Below are 16,044 nucleotides of genomic sequence, written 5' to 3' on the forward strand. Positions count from 1 at the left end.
CAAAGCTATGAGCCGCCGACGCACCTACACTGCTAGACTCTGCCCCAACGCAGATCGCTTTCAAGATACGGCCCGCGGGACTGCGCGCCGCCGCGCACAACGCAGTTTATGCCAGAGTACAGTACAACGCCGCCCCGCTATCCCTCCCCCCTCGCTCCCTCGCCGGTGCCTCGAGCGCAACGGAAGAAGACGCGCTTCCTCCCTGCTTTTCTCGCGCGCGCGAGATTTAGACGCGGTCGTCGGCTCCCCTCGCACGTTTTCACTCGCACACACAGCATACGGCACGCGGCGACTGTGTTATCGCCCTTGGGCTTTATACGGAACATCTATGAGCCAAACCAATTTTAGGGCCACAACGCGTCATAGACACCATCTTTATATAGCAAATACGGATCGCAAGGGCCATACTTTAGCTGGCAGAAACCTAAAATACGTCATAGTTATCGCCCCCGGCACTTTGGGCGGCCAATGCCATCGTCAAACCACCAAGCCAAGCAACATGAAAAGTCAAAATGGCCGCTCGGGCCGGCGCGGGGTGGCAGTTTGCAACGTATGGTGCTGGAACGGTCCCACAGTTGCGATGCAACAGCGGGGTTACCAATGCATTGATTGGGTTCTATGGGAGCTGTGCCGGGACAGGCCGAAAACGACGTAATAGCCGGGAAAACGCAGCCCCCGGGAACGTAACAACGGGGTTCTATACGACGCTACGACGTCATCGTGACGCTCGCTCTTCGTTTCCGATGCCTCGCGCTTGTGCGAAACGACACGTGTCCACGCTTCCGGTACCTGGTGTGACATTCCAAGGATGAGTGCTTCGAAGCGACCAAAACGGAAAACGGGTGCGCGTTACAATTGAGGGCGCGTTAGAATCGAGTAAATACGGTAAGCGTTTTTTTTTCGAATTTTCGTGCCGAACCTGATATAACGAAATCCTCTTTATAACGAAGTTTTTCGGGAATGAGTCAATTTCGTTATATCCAGGTTTAACTGTAGTAGTTTGATTAGCCGGTATAAACTTGTAAATATTCGCTAACTAAATTACCGTATTTACTCGAATCTAGGCCGACTCCGATTCTAAGCCGACCCCCCAAAAGTTTTAAGTCCGAAAAAAAAACAACTTACCTCGAATGTAGGCCGAACGAAAAAGCGAGGACAGCATTCGCAAAATGAAACAGCATTTATTAAATTTGAACATGCCGAGCTCATTCTATGTCACCATCGCTGCTAGCCTCGTCGCTATCTTCCTTATTGCTGACATCTTCAAACAGTGCGCTATAGTCAGTACCATCCAGCGCATTAGAGATGCTGCATTTTTGGAAGGAGCGCACGTTGCGGCGCACGCAGAAACCATCTCCCGTGGCCTCCTCCAACGACAGACCAATGCCGAAGTTCCGCCCGGTTTGAACGTTTGACGATGCCTCTACGGCTAGCACAACTACCGTATTTACTCGATTCTCACGCTTCCTCGATTGTAACGCGCGCCCGTTTTCCGTGAGGAAAAATTTGGAAAAATAGATTTCCTCCCGATGCACTGATGTTGCGATGAATAAAAAAAGTCGCAGTTTCGCCCGAAAGGCGATGCATCGAATGCGGTAGCAATTTAGTAGACCGCTATTAACAAGCACGGTGTCACGCGCGCTCAAGCAAACATGAACACACCTCGCTCGTTGACCGCGGAAACGAACTGTCAAAACGCTGGAGACGAAGCGCGCCTTCGTGCTAGCATGCCTCTCGCTTCAACGCGGCGAGAACACGGCGCGCGGCGGACTTTAACAGTCGCAGATTGCTTTTAAGATAGGGCCAAGCCTGATCGTATCGCCGGAGTGGATCGTCGCAGATTACGTCCGGCTTCGGTCCACTGAAACCGTTCCGCATTGCTTTGCTGGTGAAAATCCTCTGCTGTTTGCGCCAGTCCCGCTCGCAAGTTTCGGATTCTCCGAACGCCCGTGATGCGGCCCGATTTCCGTCCGTCTCCGCACAGATGATCACTTTCCTTTTAAACGCGGCATCATGATGAACTCGGTACTTCATGCTGATAGATAGAGCAGACGCTGAGCACGTGAAGACAGATGGTAGACTATTGCCTAAGCACGTGTACTGCAGCACACAGAGGAAGCTTCCGCATGCTACGGTAGCTAGGCACGACGCGCGTGCGAGGCGGCCATTTTGAAATGCCGACGCAGATTTAGGGTTGTGTTGAAAGTGCGCGTTAGATTCGAGTAAATACAGTATTCGTTTAGAAAGCGGCACTATAGTGGCATCGCCCATTTGGTGCCATTACGATAACGCCACACCGCGCGCCGATGCTGTACCATACCGATACTACCGATACGACGCAGGTCAAAATGGCGACGTCGCTCGTGTACTTCAGCTGGCTACTGGCGCGGCTAGTAGCGGCTGCGATACTGACTTTTCTAGATGGCGCTAACTATGCACCATATTTATCAGTTTCAGTTAAAAACTGGCGCGTTTTTTAAAATCCTCGAATCTAAGCCGACCCTAGAGTTTCGTATGTGATTATTTTAAAAAAACTATCGGCCTAGATTCGAATAAATACGGTACCGAGCACGATGACACGCACGCACAGGTAAACATGAACACATCTCGCTCGATGACTGCGGAAACTCGGTGTCAACACGCTGGAGTGAGAAGGCACGGAAATAGCAGCGAACGAATTGACTTCCGTGCCGGCTCGCTTCACCGTGAACTAAACGTTGAAAGCACAGTGCACACGACTCTACCGGCACTAGTTGCACTTTGCCCACATCGTAAATTGCTTTGAAGAGGAGGCCCGCGCGGGCGCTCACTTTGTTAATGTTGCAGATTGCTTTCGAAATAGCGCCCCAGAGCGGCCGCGCCGCAGCCGCTATTGTCATCAAGATGCTAACGTCTCATTGTCAGGGGAAAATGACAATCTGCTAGACACACCGACTCCGGCGACTGCTTTGAAAGTAATGGATCCTTTTCACCTCATCAGATAAGTTATCAGAATCCACGATGATGACATTGCGATGGCTCTTTTAACGGACTGTGAGACCCACGTAACGCCTTTGCTTTCCGTGAAGCGTAAGAAATCCAAGCTGACCAACTCCTGGAAATAAAGCTTCCGATAAGCACAAGCTTGCCAATCTTGCCGACTTTGTCATAAATACAGTAAAAGCTCGATGATACGAATCTCACGGGGTCACGAAAAATATTCGTATTAGCCGAAATTCGTATCATCGAAACACAATTAAAACTACTGTCGAATCTCGATAATTCGAACTCGAAGGGGCCCGAAAATTTGTTCGAATTAAAAGGACGTATTTTTGAAGTATTCGTGCACCATAGCACGATGCACGAACGATGTGAGTCGTGAAATATCGCGGCGCGCAAGCGCATAGCAAGCGCGGGCCACGAACTGCCCACGCCGGCTAACGGTCGCTTCCCGATAACGACAGAAAACGAAACTTCAGGGAGCGAGCGGGCGGTGCGGCACACGGGTGCGCGCGGAGACCTTCGAAGGTGAGGGAGGAGGGCGGCATGGAAGCGGATTTGGCCGCGTCAACTCCGCCGCTTCGGTGGCTCCCCTCGCCCTCCCTCTCAACTCCCTCGTAGCTCTCTCACCTTCGACTCCGTGCGCACATCTCCGTGGCACATCTCCGTGCCCACCCGCCGCCGTGCTGGCGCCAGCTTATTTTAGCCGCCCCCTGAAGTTTCGTTTTCTGCCGTTATCGGGAAGCGAGCGGGCATGGGCAGTTTCGTTGGCCCGACTGCGCCTCCGCCGCTGCTTCCCTCTGCGCTGCTGCCGCAGCGTGCAAGGTCAACATGTGACTAGAAAATAGATGAGAAGGGTTCACTGCCATTTTATCCGCGTGGCTGAGACGTCGGCACTAGTGTGTGCTAGAATACGGTTGTCTAGAACACTTTAGTCGGCACGTACACGCTTGTTCCGGCGCGATGCGGAAACGGCGACCTTGTAATTTGAGAGAGAAGGAAATTTCCGCCGCGGGTTTTCTTTTTTCCCCCGTTCCTTCGCGCGCGGCATTGAGGGGTCTCTCTTGAGCTTTTGCTCTATGGCGGTGTCGGAGCAATGCCGGCCGGAGGCGCCGCCGCGTGATTTGGCGCGCTGCTGAGAGCATTGTCGGTGCGCGGTATGTTCGAAATAAGCGTGTTTGAATTCGCTTGCTTCGCGTTGACGTTGAACGAAAGCACGTTTTTCATGATAGTCTCGCTGTGCAACAATTGTGCTCAGTGTTGACGTTGCGAGGCCTAGCAAAGAGCCAACTCCGTCCGCTTTCTCTTGGGATCCTCATCATCCTTTCGAAGAATGTCTAATTTCTCTTTAAAGGAGAGTGCTTTCCGCTTGCGAGACATAGCTCGCTGCGACTAGGCAAAATGGCGCAAACACGAAGAATGCGGCCCGAAGCACAGCAGCCACTCCATCTGACGGCTCTCAGAAAAGGAGGAAAAGTACAAGAGCACCAAAAGCGCCACCGCTTCAAACTCTTCGCGCCCAGTCGCGGAGTCCGCGCTGTCCGGCGCCGCGCCTCCGCACCAAAAGAGAAGGAGAGAAAGCGCGTGACTGCGCGCTGTTCTCTTTCGCGGCCGTCGGTGGGGCGGCGTTTATTCGTATCAACCGACGCAGGCTGAAAATTGATTTGTAACAACCGTTCTCTAGCACGTTGCAAAGTAATGGGGCTCGGCCGGGACCACAGAAAAATTCGTATCATCCGGAAATTCGTATTAGCCGTGATCGTATCATCGAGCTTTTACTGTATGCAGTGAAATTGTTATAATTCAAACCGCTTGATTGCGACGGTGCATGTGCCGCAAAATGAGTGTTTCGCGATTGGCCGGGCACGCGCGTTGGGTTAAGCGTTGGCTGCAATTTATGAAAAATGCTTTAACAGCAGTGCAAAATGCATTCTCTCGTGAAGTTGACACTTTATCGAGTGCTTTTGGTACGTGTCAATCTTAGCCCCCGCGTCATTGTGAAGATTTCCCGGACGATGATTTTGGTTTCCGTTCACGGTTTTGCCATTTGGCGTACGTATATACACACCCAATTTCGTGTCAACGAAGTTCCGCCACAACGAAATATTTCACGTGTCCCGTGAATTTCGTTGTTGTGGGACTCAACTGTATCCTTACTTCGTATAGCTGTCTACGATTTCCTAACGTAATCGATGGTTCGCCTTTCGGGCGAAACTGCGACTTCTTTAGAGGTGGCCGTGGAAAAAAAATCTCTCACAATTTTACCCCGCATAATAAACGCACCCCCCAACTTTGCACATATTTTTCGGGAAAAAAAAGTGCGTTCATTATGCGAGTAAATACGGTGCGTGACACCTGCAGTTAAAAGGATGTTCTGTATCTACTGCCATGGGCCATAAGAGAGAGAAGCAGGAAAAAATTCACTGACGTTTGCGATACTCCCTAATGTGAATTTTGAGCACAGATCTATAGTGTTTTCATTTTGCGATATATTGGCAGGCGCGGACAATCTGTCTTGTGCGGTACATTGCAAATGGAGTGCAGTGCGGCGCGACTGCCTCGCCTAATCGGCAGATTGCAAGAGGCAGCCCCGACAGTGCGATTCACCGCAACTGCCGCAGACGCTTTGTTTCCATATGTGGTATCGGTGGCGTCATGGATGAACATACGACACGTGCTACTCTGGCGCTTCTTGTGGCCATCGTTTCCACAGAGTCCGTCTTGCACGGCACTACACTTTTCTTCCTCGCGCTCTCTTCGCTATCATCATCTTTCATCTCTGCGTTCGCTCTTTCATCCTTCGCTGTGCTCATTCACTCGGTTATGAGGGATGCCGAGAGACGCCGACACTCGCCGCAGGAACTGGCGCTTAAGAGTTTCGCTCTAAAATTCTTACTTTGGCAAAAAAAGAGACAACAGAACCTTGTTTACAACTTGACACATTCAAATAAGCAGCAGTGTTTACGAACCCATAGTGAACAACTTAAACCATTGCGGCTCGGATCATTTGTAGTCCTTAAATAATTGCTCAATAGTGCTTCCTGCTTTGTCCACATTGTTATGGTGCTTTTCAATCTAAAATGCTGTGGCAAAGCTTTGCGCCATAACTTCGGTAGTATAATGCAGTGCAACTTCGCTCACTTTTGGTGAGCTGCTGATCGACTTGGCATCCTTCTTCGCTCAAGAAATGTTCGAATGGAACTCAAGATCATGACTTTGTGGTTCTTAAGTACTCTGTTGTCGTCATCATGTGACACCTATCGTTAAATGATCACACTTGAGAATCGATGACGCCAATAAACTCAAGCAAGGCTACTTGAAGACGCCTTTGTCAAAATTACGGCATTGGACATCGTCTTCATGCTCGCCTCCATAGTTCACAGAGGCATAAACGCTAGCAGCTTCGAGAGATGCGAAACCTTTCTGTCTCCTGACACCAGCGCCTGGCCTGCGTTTCTGCCACCCAGAAAACTGCAGGGATGTTTTGTATTGGCACAGCCACACTTGAGGAAAAATTTGTGCCGTGAAAGCTGCCATGCAGCAGTCTCATTCATGCTACATGTTTTTAAGGTAGGCTTTCGAACAGCAAGAATTGCTTCAGTTTGGCCTTCCCAGTGTTCACTCAAGACAATTGACCATTTGCAAAAATAATCTGTGCATGTGCGAGATAAATATTTTCTAATGAAAGTACTCTCAGTCACCGACTAGCAGAAAGTCGCACTTTTGCCCAAAAGGCGAAGCATTGATTGTGATAGCAAATTATTAAACAGCCATACGAAGTAAGGTTAGTATATTTATCAGCTGCATAAACTGCTGCAAACATTCGCTTACTAACATTGTCACGCACGCACAGGCAAATGAACGCATCCCACTTGATGATCACAGACACCTGCTGTCAGAACGCTGGCATGATGAAGAGCTGCAGAAGCAGCGAGTGAATTCCCCTTCGTGCTGCCTCTCGCTTCAATGCAAACTAAGCACACAAAACATAGAACACATGAAGCCATCAGCTATCTCTCGTCGCCTAGCCTTCGAAGCCATCACAGATTACCTACAAGATAGGGCGCGCGCGGCTGCGTTCTGCCACTGCAGCTGAAGTAGAAGAGGAGATGTGCACTAACCAGCGCCCCCCCTCCCTCCTAGCATGCACATCTCCCAGCTCCCCCCCTTTCATGTGTGAGAAGACACCGTCGCATCAAGCCATCATCGGGCTCAGCTCACCCTTGCATGATTTCCCTCTCATCTGCAGCTATTGCTGTCAACTCTAAGGATATTTCCCTAGATCTAGGGATTTTAAGTCTTGATTAGGTTAAAAAAAGAGAAATTTCACGTTTAGGCGTTGAAACAATAGAACGGCTGACGTGACAGCATGTTTCGATTTCAGCCGCCACAAATTACCGTCACATTAGCATGCATAGTATGGCTTTTGATAGTATTAAGTAAACGACAGGGTGCTGATGCCCTGGGCTCTTTATGGAGGTACTGCTACTTCGATTTTGCCGTTCGTACACCTAGCTGTGCTGTCACGTCTGTGCACTCTGAATGGAATGTTTTTCCATAATCGGTGAAATAGACGTATGCTGCCACGCCAAACAAAGCAGCATGGGCAAATTTGGGCGTAAGCAGACACGTATACCTAGCACGAAGTGTGACAATGCAGTCGTAGTGTTCAACACATGGCTATGCACACGTATACTAAAATTTACCAAGAATTGCTTAAAGGCAGAGCAACCTTGGACTGAGTCCCAGTGGTCACGTATTTGGGTGAGTTTTGCTTTGGAAGAAAGAAAAAAATTGGTCATGTATTTCTGTGCTTTGCTACAAATGACGTGTAAACTCGTAAAGGTATGTTCAGACTGCGGTTGTAACATTAGCAAAGCGCGCATCTGTCATAAAGACAGTATCGCACGTTACAAACGTTAAGATTGTTAACAATGCTGGTTGTTCACATTGTCAGTTGGATACGTTACGCATCTTAAGACTGACCAATCAAAACGTGAGCTGGCCAGTTGCGTCTCAGGGAATTTCAACATGGTGTCTGTGAACAGACTACGCACACAACTACGCACACTACTCGAACTGCGCACACAAGCTACTATGCACACACACAGCCATGTCCGTTGGGCCGTTCGTCTAACTGGGGATGCCGGTAGTCGCGTCACTGGAAATTTAAAACCGAAACTGCGGTGCTTACTGGCCACGCCGTAACTGTCGCATCTGTATAAAATGTAAAAGTAGCGGACCTTCCAACAATTACGCTCGTGAGCGTGATGACTGTTGCGCTCTTAACGCTTCATGTGATTGTAGTCTAAACAATTTAGTCGCACTTTTTGCGTTTGCGCTTCCGTTTCTTGCGAAATATCTGCACATTACGTACGTAGTCTTGAACGTACCTTAAAGGGGGACGCGGGGATCAGATCGCGAAAATCACAAGAAAAATTGGTTTTTGGAAACCCCGCATTTTGGTATCTGCAACGCCTGTAATCTACGCTGTATTTTGATACAGCGTAGATTACGCTGCATCAAAATGTTTTGGCTGAAAACTCACTAAAAGTGCCCGAAAAAAAATTAATTTGTCAGTGCGCAGGGCGTCAAAACAGCTTTAAATCGCGCAAAATCATCGCAGTTCACGGAGCCATATCTCGTATTTCCCGCCACCGAGCGCCGCCATCTTGGTATCGTTCGAAAGCTCAAAGTTTCGCCGTTCCGCTTCTCAATTCATCGGTCGTCGCCATCTTGTAACAAACGCACAAACACAAAAGAAGCGCGGGTCTGCTGGAGGTAGTCACACGGGCCCTCCGATGAAAGCGGGCCTCCGATTGGCTGCCGTGCTGAAAGGCGTCTCCCCATTGGTTACTGCTGCAGCAGTAGGCAAGATGGCAACCGCAGTTGTCTGCTTTGCAAACCACGCTGGTATCTTCACTTGACACGCAGAATTCGGATTTCTGAAAGCGCCCAGTTTAGTTATGGATCGTCGCTTGTTGGAGAAGAAAGTTTGGTCGAAGCACGCCTTCGGAATGCAGAAGCGCAAGCCTCCTACGGCGAGAAAAATACGGCAATTAGCGGGAGAAGCGGGGGAGCACCCGACTGAACGTGCTGTGCTATCTTGCACCGTGTGACTCAAGCAGCGAAACCGACAATCGCCCTGTGCCATCGGTACCGATAATGCATTCGACGGAAGACGCGCCAACGGAAGCTCCTGCGCCTCGGCGTACGGCCACGCGAATCAGCCGAGATCGTATCGACGCGGGTCGAAGGTCACCATCGCCGGCAAAGACGGTGTACTTAATTTTGATGCATCGTGCGACACGGCCACGCCGCCTCCGAGCAAGCCCCAACCGTCGACGAGCTACAGTGTGATAACCAAAGATTCACCGGACAAATAGTCGCCCGAACGGCGCACCATTCAGCGCGCCTCGAGCTGTGTTTCGCGTCAGTGGAGACGGCAGAATCGCGAACATGCAGCGTGCGCGACTCCCTTCGCGCGATGTCCGCAACTGAACGGAAGTTCAATTTGATGGACTAGCCAGGTTATGAAATTTTGAAAGCCCACCAAACGAAGAGGCAAAGGTGCAAGAAGATGCTTGACAGCTCTGATGCCAAAAATTACTGCCCTGATGCGTTCTTATAAACCTGCACTGCTTGCAAAACTTTGCAGCTCGTTTTCTCAATTGTGTTTTCTTTTGTCGGTCATTTCGCTCGTGGGAAGCATAGCACAACAATGGCTGGACCGATTTTGATCCAGTTTGTTTTGCTGTGATCCATAAACTGTGCTGCACATCAAGACAGTCTTGAAATGTTCATTTATTTTTCCATTATTTATTTCAGAATAACTACATGGCTCTATGCAGTGAAACACAAGTCACATGCATGTCATGTTGAGTAAAAAAATATGACGGCACTAAAAAAAAATCTAACACTGTCTTGATATAGATTAGACATTTGGGCAAACATACAAAGTATTCCCAGTTCTGTACCATGTTTCGTTACTGTGCCAGGCAGTCCACGAGCAAGGAACTTGTAAACTTCTGTAAATTCTTACAAAACAAAAATTAATGAAGATGTTTTAATGAAATTTTAGATTTGCCTCTCTATTGCAATGTACAGCGTGTGTGCCAAATTTCAGCCCTTTTTGCCAAGAAACAAAAAAGTTTTTATCCCCTCCTCCCCCCTTAAGTGTGGTGGTGCTACGTCAGTACACACATGCAAAAACAAAATTATTCTCCTCTGTTACATTAGTTTCGTGAAGTGGCACCCAACATCTTCACGATCCCGATCAAGTTCCGTGTAATCTTGGCACTGGGCTCTACGTGCAAAACATGTTTGCACAACAAACACACTGTCTTTTTCTGTGAATATGGCTTAAGCAGGAGACATTCTTGTTAGCATAATAACTTCTACTGCGACGTTATATGAACGTTTACTGTGACATTATATCAACTTGAGTGCAGTGACTTTATTATTTTAATCATTTAAAACAACCTTAAAAATTAATTTAGAGTGTAAACCTTGTAGCCTATTTTCATAATCCAGTAAAACCTCATTAATTTGACCCTCGTTAATTTGGAAAATCGAATAATTCGTACTAGTCCCGTGGTCCCGGCCGGGAGATGCATTATTCAATGCAATCAAACTCTCGTTAATTTGGACTTATTTAGCCGCACATTGGTGAATTCGGACAATTTTCGGAGCTCGACGAGCGAGGAGCGCTTGTAAATGGGTGACGCAATAGAGCAAAGACGGTGCTAGCGCCCAACTGAAACGAATCAGAATCAGTTTATTCAATACAAAAAACGGGGTTAATTACATGGTAAGTATATACAGAAGGAGGTCCCGTAGTTAAAAACTGAAATGGGACCTCCTATGCATGATGAGAAGAATTATTAATACAAACAAACAATGGCAACATGTAAAGTTTACGATAATACAGGTTTTTTTGAAAGACAAGGCATAAATAAAAAAAAATGCAGCAGTTAATGCATAAGAACAAGGTTGCAGATCACTGAATAATAGGCAGAACTACAAAGGGTGCTTTTCCAAGGCGATGAAAAGAATGCAGGAAATAAATATAGAAACACAGTTAAAGTTAAAAAAAAAAGAAAAAACATACTACACTGAAAAATGGGAGTCGGATAAAGCTAAAAGAAAGAGCCTAAGTTCAGTATGAAACCGGTGAGATTTCAACAATTTTAAAGGAAATGGTAATGTGTTCCAGAGGGATATAGTAGCTGAAAAGTGTAATGACTGCTTGCCGTAGTTGGTGCGAACGCTGGGTAATATAAAGTTCATATTGTCTGCAAATCTAGTATTATTTATATTAATAAGAGACGTCGTTGGTATGATGGTTACTGGAAGATTATTGTTTATGGCCCTCAAAATAAAAATGGCGAGGTTGTATTTAACAAGATCAGTCACATTCAAAATGTTATGAGCATGTAATAACTCACTAGCGTTAATGCTACGAGATGAAAATGTTATTAGACGAATAGCTCGATTTTGAATGACTTGCAATGACATTAGGTGACTGCTATAAGTGTTTCCCCATGATTCAATGTTATAGTTGATATGAGAATGAACGAAAGCATAATACAGTGACATTAGAGTAGAAAATGAGAAATATGGTCGTGATTTAATTAGAGCGCGTATTCCATATGCCATTTTCTTTTTTACGTTAGCTATGTGAAGATTAAATTTAAGGTGGCGATCGAATTCCACACCTAAATAGGAGCAATTATGAACTGCAGTGATTAGGTGATTGTTGATGGAAATGGATTGACGGTGGTCAGGTGATCTCTGATGCGAGGTGAAGACGACAAAATTGGTCTTATTATGGTTAATCTGCAGCTTATTCTGGTCACACCACGAGGAGATTGACAGAAGATCTTCGTTTAGTTTACTTGTTAGTGTTTTTACACAATTGTTAGAATTAAATATAGTAGTGTCATCAGCGTACAGAATGCACTTCGATGAGGAGAGGCAACTAGGCAGATCATTAATATAAATTAGAAAAAGTAGGGGACCTAATATGGACCCCTGCGGTACACCTATATTAGTAGTAGCTTCTTTAGAGTAGCACCCAGAAATGTTAACGACTTGTTTTCTATCTTGTAAGTAACTGCGGATTAGAAGTAGTGGCGGACCTGTTATTCCAATGGCTTCGAGCTTAGCGCAAAGAATTGTGTGATCAATAGTGTCGAAGGCCTTAGATAGGTCAACAAATATGGAGGCTGCAAATTTACCTTCATCAATTGCTTTTTTAAGGTAATCAGTAAGAGCTATAAGTGCTAGATTAGTTGAAAAACCAGGACGAAAGCCAAATTGATGGGGCGAAAGAATACTAAATTTATTTAAATACTTTGTTAGACGCTTTTCGATAAATTTTTCAATGACCTTATTAAAAAATGGAAGAACACAAATAGGTCTATAATTCTGCATGAGCGTGCGATCACCTTTTTTGAAAACAGGAATGACTCGACCGCGTTTAAGTTCACGTGGGAAGACACCGGTTTTAAATATGAGGTTAATGATAGCAGAGAGAACGTTAGCAATATATTGTGCAATCATTTTAATATGGTAAGCGTTAATATTATCAAGGCCAGCGCTAGTGGCTTTAAGGGTCCTAATTATTGAAATTACTTCATCAGGCGTAGTTGGAAAAATGAAAAATGAATGAGGTAGGCGGTTAAATGACATGTTACAGCATGAAGCGGAATCAGAAGTAGTATTGAAAAAAGCATCACAAAAGGCATTAGCAATATCAAGCGGATTACTGTATTCCCTGTTATTGTGAATGATCCTCGAAATGACGTTCTGGGTGTTACGATTTAAAAAGGTGTTAACAATTTCCCACTTTTTCCTAGTGTTATTACCACATTCTGCAATTTTATGTTCGTTATAATTCCTCTTCGCAATTCTCAGCTGAGCACAAAGTGAGTTGGAAAATTTTTTGTAACGGGCAAGTAGTTTAGTATTAAAAGGTTGTTTTTTAGTTTTTTTGTACATATTTTCATGAGACCGCATTGCTTTCAGAAGGCTATCTGTAAGCCATGGGTTTTGCGGTGATGCTACCTTTTTTCTGCATTTTTGTTTATGGGAATGGGAGTTGAAAAGCAATGAAAGTGTCGACAGAAACTGTGAAAAAGCTGTTTGGGGGTCATTAGTTGACACAACGTCCGACCAGTCAGTTTTAGTTAGACTAGTAAGGAAGATTTCTTTGTCAAGTACAATTCTGTAATATGAAGTGTTACCAAAGGTTGAGCGATTGCGAAAGCGTAGAACGATAGGGTAGTGATCGGTAAAGTCGGTGTTAACGATGCCTGCTTCCGGTGGGTCTGTTAAGTTCGATAATGCGTTGATCAATCAAGGTGCCATCGACATTGTTAGGACAGCGAGTAGGGAGAGTAATTAAACATTCATACCCAAAACTATGAAAGTTGCTTGAATATTTAGAAGAATTAGATGAAGTGCTATCCAAGAGGTTAATGTTTATATCGCCCATGATTAGGCCGTTGCAGTTAGCGCACGATATCTTTTCCATGGTTCGATCGAGAGCACTACAGAAATCAGTAACTAAAACTAAACTAACGAAGCGGCTGAGTTCGTGTCGCCATAGTCATCAGTGGAAATCGTACGTGAATGACAGCAACGCTGCAATGCTTTGTGCCTTTAAAGACTTTATTCTTGCGTTTACTGCCGCGCATAACACCACGTTGGCCGTGGGCTTTCATGATTGCGTAGTCGCCATCCATGATTGCATGGACAGTTACCGCGATTTTCTCTGCAGTTGTTGCAGCGAACTGTAGTTTCGTTCCGATTCGGTGCGTGCGTCGCCCGGGTGCCTTTCTCTCTCTCGCGTGCCTTCAGCACCGCAAAGTCGCCGTTCAGAATTGCGTCGCAGTTTTCTCTGCAGCGGTTGCGGAGAACAGTTATTTCATTTTGGACTCGGTGCAAAGTTGTCGAGGATGAAGAGCACCGACTACATTGCGATGGACGGACGATTTGTTGGCTATCAGCTCAGTGGCAACAACACACTCGGGGTGTGCGCGTGGTAGGGGAAAGCGTTTCCCAAATGAAGGCGCGCGCCGCGGCCGTGCTGTGAAGGATGTCGCGAGGCCTCGATTGCCGCTGCAAGAGCCAATGCGTCACTAAATGACGAGAATTCCGCCTTCCGGTCTGCTTTTGTGCAAAATAGCAACAGGATTTGCTCATTCATTCACAAAATAAAGGTGTGTTGACGTAGTAAGCATTTGCTGATTGTTTTCTGGATACCCTCGATAGTTCGACATTCGGTTAATTTGGACATTTTTTCGGTCCCGTGAAATCCGATTTAATGAGGCTTTACTGTACAAAGAAAAATTTATCTTTCCAGAAATCGTATTCACAACTGATTAGCAGCCACATTTTGCACAAGTGGAGGGAAATATAAGGAACTTTTTTGTCCGAGTGAGGGGAAAACTGGCTTCGGTGGTTGGCATCAATGCCTGCAGCACACGGCGCATGGCCATGATATTATTGCATTTGGACTTTATACGGAACACAACAACTTGCGTGGTCAACAATGCCATCAAGTATCGGAAATACTAAGCTCTTAGTGCAACGGGTAGTGACAACAGCTAGGTGGGGAGCAATAATGCCCCCAAGTATTCACTAAACAGAGTTATTTCAACACGAGGTCTCGTGATCGACATAGTGCAGCTGGAATGTGGGAGGGGCGTGCTTTGGGTGAAACCGCAACGTTCTGCTGCTACAGGCTGGATACCTTGCTTTCTTGGAACGCCTGGGTAATGGAAGCACTTAGCATAGTGTTAATAGCATAGCTGCTAAACAGGAGACTATCCGTGACAACAAACCCAAACTTAAACATTGCCTGGGGCTACACAGGAGCCTTTGACAGCCGCAAAACCTCCACGCCCGTCTCTGTCTGTCATAGGTACAGTAGAATCCTGCTGTTACGTTCCCGGGTGCTGCATTTTCCTGGCTGTTACGTCGTTTCCGGCCGGTCCCGACACAGCTCCCATAGAACCCAATGCATTGGTAACCCCGCTGTTACGTCGCAACTGTGGGACCGTTCCCGCATCATACGTAGCGAACTGCCACCCCGCGCAGGCCTGAGCGGCCATTTTGATTTTTCATGTCGCTTGGCTTGGGTGCTTGATGATGGCATTGGCCGCACAAAGTGCCGGAGGCAAATTACATATTTTCGGTTTCTGCCAGCAAAAGTATGGCCCTTGAGATCCGTATTTGCTACCTAAAGATGGTGTCTATTACGCGTTGCAGCCCTAAAATTGGTTTTGGCTCATAGATGTTCCATATAAAGTCCAAGGGCGATAATGCCGTCGCCGCGCGCCGTATGCTGTATGTGCGAGTGCAAGCGTGCGAGGGAAGCCGACGACCGCATCTAAAATCTCGTGCGCCTTCTTCCGTTGCACTCGAGGCATCGGCGAGGGAGCGAGGGGGGAGGGATAGCCGAAGCGTTGTGCCCACTGTAGTTGTGCTCTGGCATCAATTGGGTACGGTGCTCGGTCGCGCGGGCCGTATCTTGAAAGCGATCTACGTTGGGAGAGAGTCTACTCAGTGTGGGTGCGACGGCGGCTCGTAGCTTTGTGCGTGCTGTGTGCTCTCGGCGCTCAGTTTGCGTTGAAGCGATAGACAACAGCACGCAGGTCACTTCGCTCGCTGCTGCAGCGGCGCTTAAATTCCTCACGCCAGCGTTTGACATCACGTGTCCGCGCTCATCGAGTGTGATGTGTTCATGTTTGATTGGGGGCAGTGACATCACGCTTGTTAATATAGTTAATAAGCAAATGTTTACAAGTTTAAACTGCTATTCTAAGTTTGTATAGCTGTCTATTAATTTGCTATCGCAATCGATACTTCGGCTGTCGGGCGAAACTACAACTTTTTTGCACACGTAAGAATTAAAATAATATTGTGTGCAGTTCAACACTACTCCCATTTCTCAATTTTTCCTGTTTCCCGGCCCGTACGTTTTTTTTTACGGTCCCGTGAAAAACGTAGCAGCGGGGTTCTACTGTATCATGAATGGTTCGTCTGCCCAAACTGCTA

The 16,044-nt window shown here is 46.8% G+C and overlaps 1 protein-coding gene across 3 annotated transcripts in view; it reads left to right on the forward strand.

Annotated features, from left to right (window-relative positions):
* The window catches only part of LOC119437516 (xenotropic and polytropic retrovirus receptor 1-like), a 170,149-nt gene that overhangs the window by 21,424 nt on the left and 132,681 nt on the right, over positions 1-16,044 (forward strand). The window lies entirely within an intron of this gene.

Source organism: Dermacentor silvarum, chromosome 1, assembly GCF_013339745.2.
Source record: "Dermacentor silvarum isolate Dsil-2018 chromosome 1, BIME_Dsil_1.4, whole genome shotgun sequence".
NCBI lineage: Eukaryota > Metazoa > Arthropoda > Arachnida > Ixodida > Ixodidae > Dermacentor > Dermacentor silvarum.